At 41.6% G+C, this 12,605-nt stretch overlaps 1 protein-coding gene across 1 annotated transcript in view; it reads right to left on the bottom strand.

The window, feature by feature from the left end:
• Negr1 (neuronal growth regulator 1) overlaps positions 1 to 12,605 on the bottom strand; it is a 429,098-nt gene that overhangs the window by 350,995 nt on the left and 65,498 nt on the right. The window lies entirely within an intron of this gene.

The raw sequence follows: 12,605 nt of genomic DNA on the forward strand, positions 1-12,605 counted from the left end.
AATCATCACATAATTGCACAATGTTAAAACTCAGTACTTTTACATAGCTCAACGATAGTTCGCTCTGTGCTGAAGAAAGTTTCAGAGGGATAGAAACTCTTCTAAGTGACACATGTGTGTCTTCGTTATTTCATATAGGATAACGAAGGTTTTGTCTTCCTTTTTCCTTGTATTGAAAGACAAATGATTTTATATCCACAGCTTACTTTAGTTGAAGAATGTGGACCCTACTATAATACATGGAATGAGCTCTAAAAAGCACCAGGGAACTTAGAAGATCATGTGTAGTCTGCCACTAGCTATAAACCTGCAATAGTTAATTTGCTAGCTCAGCTTGGCTGGGCTATGGACCCTACATGTTTGGGGAATAGTTCAGATGTTTCTAGAAGAGTGTGTTGGATTAAAATCACATGGGTAGATTTTGAATGGCACGCATGTTCTCCATGCTGGTCACATGAAAGTCTAACCAGAACAAGAGACCGATACCCTTCTCTAGGGAGAACTCTGTAGATCTCTGAGCTGCTGCCTCTGAGCTGCTGACAAGTATCAGAGCTCTGAAAAATGCAGGAACTCTCTTAAGTGTCCAGACAGGCAGAAGCCAAAAAAATCTTTCTGAACATAGGCAGGCTCAACTGGTTCTGTTTCCTTGTAGAATCCTAACTGTCGAGTCCTGTGTGACCATACACTGGAAAGAGCAAGGGTTTAAATGAGGTAGGACATTTATCTGGTCCATTAGCCAGTGATGGTGGACAGTATTACCCAGTCTCTTTGTTTTTATGACCTAAAGGGTATACTTTTGAAATTCTCACATGGTTGGTAGGGACTGTTGTCTCCACTTGCATGAGGAAGCTGAGTAACCTGTAAGGGTCAGACCTAGAATAGTATACTCTGCCCAGCAGTCAACACAGTACCCATTCCCTATCTGAAACATGAGGGGACACTGAGGAATCCTTAGCGAGGTAAACAACCTCATCTCATGCTCAGGAAACAGGGCATCTCCACTGGGTGTGGACATGGGTTAGTGATGAGAATTGTAGCCTTCAAGGAATATAGCTTTGAAAGATGTAACTCACCCTTGGATTTGGTTCATTAATTTGATGCATAGAGTTGTATCAGATCTTGTGTGCACTAACAAATATTTCCTCATTTACTATCCTTTTCAATAATTTTTATATGTATTTTTGCAACTGGGGACAGAACACTGTACGGCCAGTATAATCTCTTGGCTCTAAGGAACCATTCTAGGCATAAGCTATCCCTCAATGCCTGGGGTTCCTCATCTGCAGAATATAAACAAAACACCCACTTAACAGGACCAACACCACACTCAGCATCTCACACGGTAAGACAACAGTCCTGGCTGTTAGATCCCTTTCCAGGTAATATTCCAGCCCCCACACCACCTAGTTTTGGGACTTTTTTTATCTGTTTCATTTTACTTCAGTAAAATGAAAACAGCTTTTATTCTTATAAGACAAGGAATGAAGCTTTAAGACTCTCCCTAAACTGTTTTGAAACAGTCACCAGTACATTCTCATTTAATTGAAGAAGCTGAGACTATGAGAGGCAGTAGAGACAACATAGAATTCCGGAATAAATCAAAATTATTTGAATTTTACTCTGCACTTGATTGCTGGTTTCCGTTGTGTGATTTATTACAGGCATTTGCTTCTTGAGAAATTCCACAGGAGATTGCCATTTGTAATGGTTGATATTCACTGTCAGGATGGGAAGATACACTCTGAATGTGGGGTAGCAGTACCCCATGTGCTTTTGCCCCAGACTAAATAAAAAAAAACATGCAGGAATCAAGTTGAGCTACAGAATTAATCTCTCGGCTGCCTGGGTAGAAATGCCAAGTGAGCTGAGCGGGTAGGTGCTTCTCTGGCCAAGCCTTCCTCCCAACAGGAACTGAATCCTCAGATATGAGCAAAAGCAAACCGTTCCTTCCTTAGACTGATTTTCTGATATTTGCCAAGGCAATGAGAAAACTAACAAACACAACCACAAAGTTCTGCCCTTCTTTCCCTCTGCACACTTCTCATGGACCTCCTGTTCTTACAATTTGGAAGCCAGACAGCAACTGGTCTGATTCCTTAGATGCCTGAAGAGAGTAAAATGGAAAGTTAAAGAAGCCCAGTCCCTGCTGATTCTTGTGAAGAGAAATGAGTCCTCTTCCCTTTGCTCAATTTGAGATGCACCACGGAGCAGCCATGGGTAACATTTATCTTCCAATGCCTGCTTCCCTGAAGAGGATGGACTATTTGTTCTGAGGACTCTTTCCGCCCCTTGAGCTTTAGAACTTATCCAAACAGGAAAATGCATAGGAATGTGTTTATTGCAGGTAGTAAATCTTTTCTAACATGTACTGACTATTTTTTGTCTACATCGATATATGTATCTTCTATGCCACTCTTGAATACATTTTTATTCATAGCATCATTAGAAATTTCATGTAAAATTAAAATATTAAAGGTGTTTTTTATCTCTAACTATTACCCATAGCATAGAGAGATTTTATACATCATCAGATACCCTTCTAGGTGAGTAAGTCTGACATTTGAACTCTGGGGCCTGCCTAAGCTTGTGGTCACTGTACAGCCACCATTACCCTCTGGTGACTCAGGACACAGCGTTGCAGTATTTACAGACTGATGCTTTGTAACTGACAAGATATTATATTCCAGAATACAGAATTATGCTGCCAAGCTAAATATGAAATGACCCTATTGTCACTTGTGAGATGCAGGATTATTACATTTTATGAAACCCGGCACAATATACTATTTTTCAAACTCTAGGTCTATGAACAGAGATTCTATCTTTTTTTTTTATTTTATAAAATTATCTGTCATTTCTTTTAAAGAGAGAAAACAACGACAGCATTTTCTTGGCTGTCCACCAGGTGCACATAGCAGTGTCCATTTAGCGCTGTCCATTAGGAAAATCACTGATTAAAGGATGTACCTGCCCTAGATAGCGACTGTGAGGCTCCTGGTTGAGGCAGTGCTGCTGTGGCTGAGGAACATGCAAAGGCCTGTCCTACAGGACATAAACATGCATTTTCTAATCTTGGGAGAGCTCTGATGCAGCCCTAGAGCATTAGAATAAAAATCCAAATAAAAAAGCAAGGAAAGTGGGAGCAAGCAGACAGGAAACCTGTGGCTGGCCAGCGAGAGTGCTAGATACATCAATTTACTACAGGACAGTAGGAGAGCAGATCCTGGGACCACTGCCTCCTGAACCCTGAAATGGTGGCAAACAAGATGATTTTAGCACTTCCATACCAAATGACCTATAAGACAAGAGGGTGCCCATACTTCTATATGTTCTGGGAATAAAAGACCCTGAAGTTTCAGTGACACTCAGGGATGGCAGGAGAGACAACAGCCAACAAGGGCAGAGACTCTCAAAAAGAGTTTAAGTCCAAAAGAAGCAAGAGGAATTTCACTGGTGGGGTCCAAAGTAAACTTGAAAACTCCAGAAACTTCTTTATATGGATTTCAGTTTGACATTTAAAAAGTTTGAAGCTGGCCTATTTTCACACCTCATTGTTTGTCTAATTGGAAAGACGACTTGGAAACCTAGCAGGGGCGACAGCATTCCGTTAGCCCAATATTCTGCTGGAAGCAGGACCTGTTTAATTGACAGGAGATGCAGAGTTTAAAGTGGTGACTGTGGTAACTGTGCCGGGTTTGTGAACAGCCTCTCACTGCCTTGCTTCAGTTTCTCCCCAAAGTCAGGCCATCTTTTTAATTGAACTGGGGAGGGAGGGAAGAGGCTGTCAGGCTGTCTTCTCTGATGAGTTTCCTCTGTAGTTGTCACTCTTTCAGGGGGGGATTAGAATGGGGCTAAGGGGACAGGTTCAGTATTTTAAAAAATTACCTGCCACATACTCTTTCCCCAAATGTCAGGTGGTGGCCTCTATTAGAATTATACCATTCATCAAACTAATGAGAACTATGGACGTAACCAGCTCTCAAAGAGATGTAACACCTCAGTGCGGGGAAGGCAGAGATGGCTAGGGCTTTATGCGGCAGCCTTCCCTCGTGGCCACTTGGGTTTGAGTCACGACACTCTGTACACACTGGGGGTCCCTTGATTTTGTAGCAGTTTAATGTTCTCTAAAGGGCAAGGGCAAGTTATAAAATCAAAGTCAATTTTAGTTATGGTTAAAGAGCCACTTTCTTTGCCACAACTGGACGTTTCGAAGCCAATCTTAGCAATCAGAGCTCAATGATCAAAACCTCAGGTCTTGGGAAGGTTTTTAGGAAGAGGCGGAAACTGTGAAGGGAACCATGTAAACATCCTTCTGCATTTAAACATCTTCAAAACAGCTCAAATTCTGCCTTAGCATTAAATACAAACCAGCAGGGATGTGAAGTAAGGAACCATGCTTTAAGGTTGACAAGAATTAAAAAGTTCCTTGACAGTTCTTTTGACATCTCATGGCAGCTTATGAGGGTTGGAAAATGGCTATCACAATTTTTTCTCCAACATAGCATCATAAAATATGCCTACAGCCACAGTGCCTGGGAAACAGACAAGATCACTATGACTTCCAGGATAGCCTGGGGCTACATGTGAGTTTCAGGTCAGCCTGGTCTGTAGAAGGAAAATTTCTCCAAATGAACCAACCAACCAACAAACAAACACAACTTTTAATACATGAGTACTTGTGGTTCAAGTCAGATAAAGGTTCACTTTTAAGAATACTATAGAATGGACATTTTACTCAAAATAATTTTAATGGGAATTGTTCATAGGAAATAATCACATTATTTTAATTGCAGAGTAGTCAACCATAGAAGAACATGTACTGTGTTAATTTCCAAATAACATTCAGAGAGGGTAGCTTATTTCTCTATTCTATGTTGTGGTAATTAATGACATGATTTCACCTATTTGCACAAAAATAAGTTTCACCCCATCAAATCATATTGCATATGAATAAGAAGCTATAAACAATAATCACATTAGTAAATAATTGAAGAGAGGATTATTGTTATTATAAAATCAGAGCAGGGGAGGGCTGGAAGAACGTATAAGAAATGAAACCCTGTGTCTTCAAGCTCATCATAGCACAGGGGAGATGATACTCCTGAGTTTCTTCACTGGGTATCACCCAAACCAAGTGCTATGCTGATGCATAAATAGTGCGTGTGCAGCTTTGACTGCAGGCCTTACTCTACCATAACTGCCTAACATTCAACATCACAGCACTTTGGGGAATAGGCACTCATCACATGTTGGCTAGTGAGTGAGGAAACTGAGGCACGAAGAGAGAAGAGATGAAGCTGACCTGATTTTCATGACAAAAAGGCCAGAGACCATATTTGGGCAGCACTGTCCCCTCCTTGGGTCCACAGCCTTGTTGTCTTTGCTTTGGAGCTAGAAGCTGAACGTGTGATTCTTTCTTTCTCTCTGGCTTGCTTTGGAGGTGGGGCTGTATGGAAGGAATGAACGGCTGTCTTAGCTGACACAAATTCTTCCCATAGAGATGATTTCTAATACTCAGAACCAGAGTCCCATAAGCCTTGTCTATCCAATTCAATAAGGATTCTTTTCTAAAAAATTTTTTATTAGATATATTTCAAATGTTATTCTCCTTCCCGGTTTCCTGTCCATAAGCACTCATTCCTTCCCCTCCCCCTCCCCCATATGGGTATTCCCCCTATACATCCCCCTTACTGCAAGCACCCCCCCATATTCCCCTGCACAGGGGGTCCAACCTTGGCAGGATTCTTAAGAACTTGAACAGATGTGGGGTTTGTGTTTTTGAGCGACAAATGCAAACACACACATAATAACCCAAGCCACAAGGCTGGTTATAGAAAAGACTGCACCCATGACTCTTTTCCATTTATTTTTTATTTATCCCTATTAAATGCTGTATTTATTCATTTAAAAAGTGTGTTTATAAGTATCTGGGGAGTGCTGTGTGTGCTTATGAGTGCAGTGCTCACGGAGTCCAGAGTAAAGCCAACGTAACAGGAGCTGGGAACTACCCTATGTGGGTGGCGGGAAGTGAACTTTGATCCTCTGGAAGAGCAGCAAAGGCTCTTCACCGTCAATCTGTCTCGGCAGCCCTTGCTTCCTGTTTCTTCTGTGCTTCTCCCTTGCCACTGTACCTCACACCCCTGAAGAACCTCAGATACCCACACAGACGAGTTAGCTGCCCATGCTTCTTTAATACCATGCACTCCACCATCATCTCTTTGGCCTGTTAGAACAAAACACTTGGAACAAATAACAAGTCTCTCACTGCTCTGAAACCCAAGAAGCACAAGATCAAGGTAACGCCAGGTTTGGTGTCTGGAGAGGCCGCTCCTTGTGCTGCCATCTGCTGTTACCCTAACACAGTTCACGGGGGCACTGTAGGACCACAGGGGCCACTTACAGAGCTGCAATTCAATTCTATGCCTGTAGGCAGAGCCCTGCTCCCTTAAAGCTCCTCTTTGAAATCAGGCATGGAGGTAAGGTTTCTGTGAATGAGCTCTTGGGAAATGCTCAGTCAGAAAGTCTACACCCTGGGGTACTTCTCGCCCACCAAGTTCCTTTCACCCACTACTCCTCTCTCAGAACGTGAACTCCACTTCATTGTCTCCCACATCTCTCCTCCTCCACCTTCTCCTCCTCCTTGACTTTTAGCACCAACAAATCCCTGACACTTAGGGCAGGACATATGTTTTATCTACAGAATAAAGCCAAGAACAGGCGACTCCCACAGGGAACAATGCTGTGACCTTATTATGTCTGTTTAGATCGTTTCACAGAATTTCTTGTTTCTCCCTGGGGAAACACAAACAACATTTAACCCCTCCTGATATGGCCCCAACTACAAAGCCATGAGGGATGTCACCAGAATCTACCTTGAGCTTAGTTCCAGAGTATGGGTAAGGGTTTACGGGCAGGAATATGAGTGAGCCCAAGCAGCATAAATGTTGGTTTCCACACAGCCGTAGAGATGGATACTCCTCCCATATCCTTCCCCAGCACATACGCTTGAGCCCTTCTCTGAGACACAGAACCTTATGCAATGAGGAAAGAATGACATGCAAATAGCTGGTAAGAGAAGCTATATTCTAGGTGGTACGGGTCCAGTGGAGGAGACAAAGACGTCAGTTTACATGTCCATGGTAGAGTCTCAGAACTGGGTACAGCTGATCTCATCACTGTGGCCAGAAGTATGGCTCACAAGATGGCGCCGAGGAACACTTGGCTACATCTCCGTTGACAAAGATCTATCTGTGCATGTACACTCTGTAGAACAAGAAGACATTCTGACATCAGCAAACGCAGAGGAAGAGCTGAGTCAGTCTGCTCCTCATCAGCCGCAGTGCACGTGGACCATTTATTTGTGTCTGATGAGAACTCTGGCATTACACTGCCTGAGCAGAGAACTTCTTAATTGTACAAAACAAACTCCCACTCTCCCCAGCTGGAGCGCTCTGTACAGGGCAGCTCTTAGGGAGCTCACAGGCAGGTGCCTATATGTGACTTATTTACCTCCTTCGTGCCGGAGCAGAGCCAAATAGTGTTTGCTTTTATAATGAATCTCTCTCTCTCTCTCTCTCTCTCTCTCTCTCTCTCTCTCTCTCTCTCTCTCTCTCTCTCTCTGGGAAATATTTGGCATATGGCCATACATTTGGAGATTTTGGGAGTTTGACTTGAGGGCACCCAGAGGGTATAATCTTGTTAGTATCTGGAATAAAGACCATGACAATAATTTGGGGACTCTTACTGTGTAAAGGATACTTCAAAATGAGCCCCGTGCTGAAGACCTCAGGCTGAGATTCCCAAAGTGCTTATGATACAGTTCATAATAACTTGTGAGTCCAAGTCTGGGGAGGTGTTCCTGGCCCAAGGAACAACCCAAGCCTCAGTGTATTCTAAGATCCAACCCTGAGGGTTTGAGATGAGACTGATGTCTGGGATCTCTCTGCAAGTGCAGATCATTTCTTCTGAGGAGAAAGGAGACTTCCTCACAGATAGGCTGGCCATCTGCATGGCAGCAAAGGAGGCTTTGGCAGGAAACTACAAAGCACAGCAAGGCATCCTGGTTTGAACAAAATGTTTTCATGCAATGTGTTACCATGGGGATTGTTTTGCATCTGACATTACTGCCCACACTCGTCAGCCTGGTTTATTTCCTGACCACATGAAGTTTATTTATTTATTTTCCTTCTTAATATTTTAGAAATACATTTCTAAATTTTCTAAATCTAGTTTCTAAATAACTGGATTAACAGTGTTGATGGATTATAATAAAAACTTTCAGTTACCATCAGCAAGAGGGGGCTGAAGATGCAGATATTTTCTTTAAAGTGAATTTTATTTTAATTAAGTTTTGCTATATTTAGGCAAAGTGCACAGCTTATATCAGATGGTAGAAAATGTTTGAGTCATATATTTCATAATTTCACTCAATACCATTTTATCGGGCTATCTGCATAAGAATTTCTCTGTGGGTCAAGAAACTGGGGTCAAGAAATACAGGTCAGGGGAGGGAGAAACATTGAAACCGATGCTGGGGACTGATTTTACACTGTGATGAAATCTAAGCCACAGCAAACAGTCCAAGACATAGCTGAGTCCATAGCTGGCAGCCTGGTTTCCACATTCAGTTACATATAGACTGCAAACATCTATGTATTTTGTGTATTCTAAATGACTTCAAAAAGTTAGAAAATCAAAAAATTCTTAAAATGCTTTTGCAACAAAACGATATAGCTCAATATAAAAGTAATAAGCCTGAACTGACCTTCCTTAGAGTGGCTCAGTTATTCTCTACTGCCTTAATTTTACCAAATTTGCTCCTTTTGTTGCCAACCTGGCCCAATTGGGTTCTTGACAATGGTTCTTGCATGACTGTTCAGCATAAAAGGCACAGGTCTTTTCAGGAGTGTTACTCCTGCACAGGGTAGATTAGGTCATGGAGGAACTGCAGTGGGCAAGTAAGCAGAGGCTTCAAGTTAACATGACAGGGCCAGAGAGAGTAGTGATGTGAAAGCTGTTTCTGAGACAGACTTGGGAGAGAAAGACAAATAATCAGTCTAAATTTTAAAGTTCCCATAGGAGGGATGGTTTGAAGATGAGAAGTCTATCCTAGCACAAAGCAGATATCAGACACTAATGCCTCCTTTTAGAAACTTTAGTAGATTTGATATTTTACAATTCCATACATGTATTTGCTGCTTTCTGATTATGCTTGCCTGACTCCCATCTGTCCTCCCCTAAGGATCCCTTTCACATACTCATATCTTCTTGCTTTGTAACCACTGAGTTTAGCCACACGACAGTGGGGTCACACCACACCCACAGTTGGTCTCCTTTTCATCTTTTATGTGGATGTAAGAGCTCCATTACATCCTCTTAGGGAATGAATGAGCAGGGGTTCCCTCTGGGGCACAGTTTTGCATGTCAACTTGAGAAAATTTCCAGTAATCACGAGTCATGGTAAAAATCTATGCTGACCTCTCCAAGATATTTGTCAGTACCAATCAATAATAATAAAGTATGAATCTTCAGGAGCAAGATAAAAATGACTCTGTTCAGGTAATTGCAGAGCTTTGCAAACATCCTGTCCTTGGTAGATGCTTATCAAGGTAAATTTGAGGAATATGCATGAACTATGCCCTGCATTTTCAAAGACTCTACTCAGAATGATTTCAGCTCTAAATCCAGAGCTGAAAGATTTCTCTGATAGTCCCATTCTCTTGCTAGTTATTCCCTGTGAAGTAAGACTCGGGAATTCAGTGGCTTTTCTGAGTGATAACTTTGAGAATCACAAGCTTTGTGTAGAACCCATCCAGAGACACAGTGATGTGGGGTTTCATGTCCGCAGTAATGGAATGTGCTTCCTCCAGATTCTGTCTTGAAAGTTCTAGAAGGCATGTAACACACCAAACACCTAATTCATTTGGAGTGGCTTAAACAGCAGGAGGTAGGCATATGCTCTAGAGAAAATGAATGACTAACTGCACACTTTCTCTCTGGATTGCCTTTAGTTCATTCTTTGTGTTTCTGAATTTATAGGCTTCTGTGCAAAACCAGCCAGATCCATAAAGGGCTTATGACATTGTAGAAGAAAACAAGTAGGTTTGTTAAAGGAAATCTCTTTACAGAAACTACTAAAGGGAGCTGTCATTTGTGGAGATGAATCCTTGATTAGTGAGGTCTCTCTGGGATGCTAACAAGGCAGTGTGCTGTGTGAATGCAGGAGCTGCAGTCACATGCACAGAGATGCCTAAGAAAGAGTTGATCGCATGGGCTGATCCCTCGGCAACTGTGTCAGATCTGGAGCTGCTGAGAGGAGGTGAGGATTTAATGATCACTAGGATGCTTTCTTGGAAAACGGATCTATCCTGGGACTTTGCAGCTAAATGTACTATTCACTCTGCTTTGGCCCATCCTTGTTAACCTGGAGAGCTCCTTCTCATCCATTAAGATGGTTTGTAAGTCCTGCTTCTCTTACGAAAATTTCTTTAACCATTCCTACTAACATGTGTGGGTAGTTTCACTATGCCCTTATTTTTACTGTTAATGTGTGAACTTCTAGACTATTGGTTATCTCCCTTGTAGGTTCTAGAATTACTTCTAACTTGGAGTTTCCATAGTTCAGAGATTACATTAATCTTTATATTATCAAAACAGATAATAGTGTCTAGGATAAATTCATCTGGAGTGATTTATTGAATCAAATAAAAAACTTACACAGCACACATGCTCTGTATTTCTACATATTGTTTGATATTTAGGAGAGATTAAATATACATAAAGCTCAACAATATATACTTTAGTCAGTCAGGAAATTTTAAGAATTATAATTATTTTTGAACCGTGTCCTCGCTCTGTATTCCAGGCTAACGCAGAACTCATGTAATAGCCCAGGATAGCCTTTGCCCAGGAAGAATCCTCCTATAGCAGCCTTCTGAGTGTTTCATTTACAGCTGTAAACTATCAGGCTCTGGGGGAAATTATATTATTAAGGATCCATATAGGAGTTGCCATAGACTGTGTTTACTGGCACTAAGCTCCGACAATTGTTGCAGAGCAGTACAGGAACCCTTTATGAATTCTGGAATCCACAGTTCTAGGGCTTAGACTCAAGATTGTGGACACTTACCTTTCTTTAAATTCTCCCAAACGAATGCAAACTTAAGCATACACATGTTCCAGAAGTGGCTCTCCTTGCATTAATTCCCTATCAAAAAAAATGTGACTTGGGTGTATATTTCCCTCTGTGCAGCTTGTCAGGTCAGATGGCAACCCGTTTCATTTTCTCTCAATATACTCAAATCCCTGACTTGCCAAGTTCCTCCTAGGGAGGTGTGGCCATCATAAAGCAGACCAAGTTACTCAATCGATACACAATTGCTGAGAAACAACATTTGGATAATCTCTGGCTTTCCCTGGCAGCCCTTGATGGAACTTCATTTTTCATCCATGGGTGAAACTACTTGGAAAACTCTCAATAATATTTTTGGTTTTGTTCTTTTTTAAAATGAAATAAATGAATCTGGGGACTCCTTTGGTCCTAGAAGAAAAGCAGTTGATTTATGAAGCAGAAATAGCCAACTCCACTCTGGAGGAAGCTGCCACAGCCATTTAACCTCCAAAGGAAAAACTAAAAAGCCCCTTTTGAGATATGTGTATTGACGTTTGAAAAAATGCTGAAAAATTAATTGAAAAGATGCTTAATGCTGGGGACCTGAATGTGTTAAGAACAATAAGGTTGTGATTTTGATTATACCAATCATCTTTATGGTACAGTACCCACAGCTCTGAATTATTCATTCTTAACAGTCTTGAAATTAATAGGGCTCTCTTAAATTAGCATTATATTTTTCTGTTAAGGTCCTCTAAGTGTTTTAGAGGACACAGGTAATACTTCTGCCACCATGGGAAAAAAATTACTGCTTTAAAGATGAGGGGAACTGTCTGAAGTTACAAGATGGAATCCCAGGAGCCTCCTGTAGGAATGAGCCAAGGTCCTGCACCTCACTGTGTAATAAAGAGCCCTAACTGGGTATCCAGGTCTCACAGCACCACTTTTGAGCATGAGAGGTGTTTCATAGCTCCATATCCTGGCCACACCTGCAGCCCATGACAGCTTCTCCTGTTCAATCCCACAAGTCTCTCTGCCTGCAACTAAGCTGGGGAGAAAAAAGGCTGGTACTTATGAAGCATCAGACTTTAGAATACTGAGCCCCTAATCTGTTAGAAATGTCTTTATTCAAGAAATGCTTGACCTATTGGGGAGTCTCTCTCCTCAGGGAACACATTAATGCGTGATACACAAGTAAAACACACAAACTCATAAGAAGATGACCTCATACAATTTCTCACGGCAAAACCACAGCAGACTCCATGATGACTGTAGATATGTGCTATGTCAGCTATAATTTATCCCTTGGTCTCATTATTATTTTATATGTGTACTTGTTGATTCAACAAACATTTCTTCATATTGTACCAGACAGTGATCAACAAGTTTTAACTCCCTGTTTAAAGAAACTTGTAGTGACTATCCCTCGGATAGTGGAAATAGTCTGGCAGCTGCTGGCTTCCACAGGAGAACAACACAAAGGAGGTAGTGAAGC

Source organism: Rattus rattus, chromosome 3 (assembly GCF_011064425.1).
Source record: "Rattus rattus isolate New Zealand chromosome 3, Rrattus_CSIRO_v1, whole genome shotgun sequence".
In the NCBI taxonomy this organism is placed as follows: Eukaryota; Metazoa; Chordata; class Mammalia; order Rodentia; family Muridae; genus Rattus; species Rattus rattus.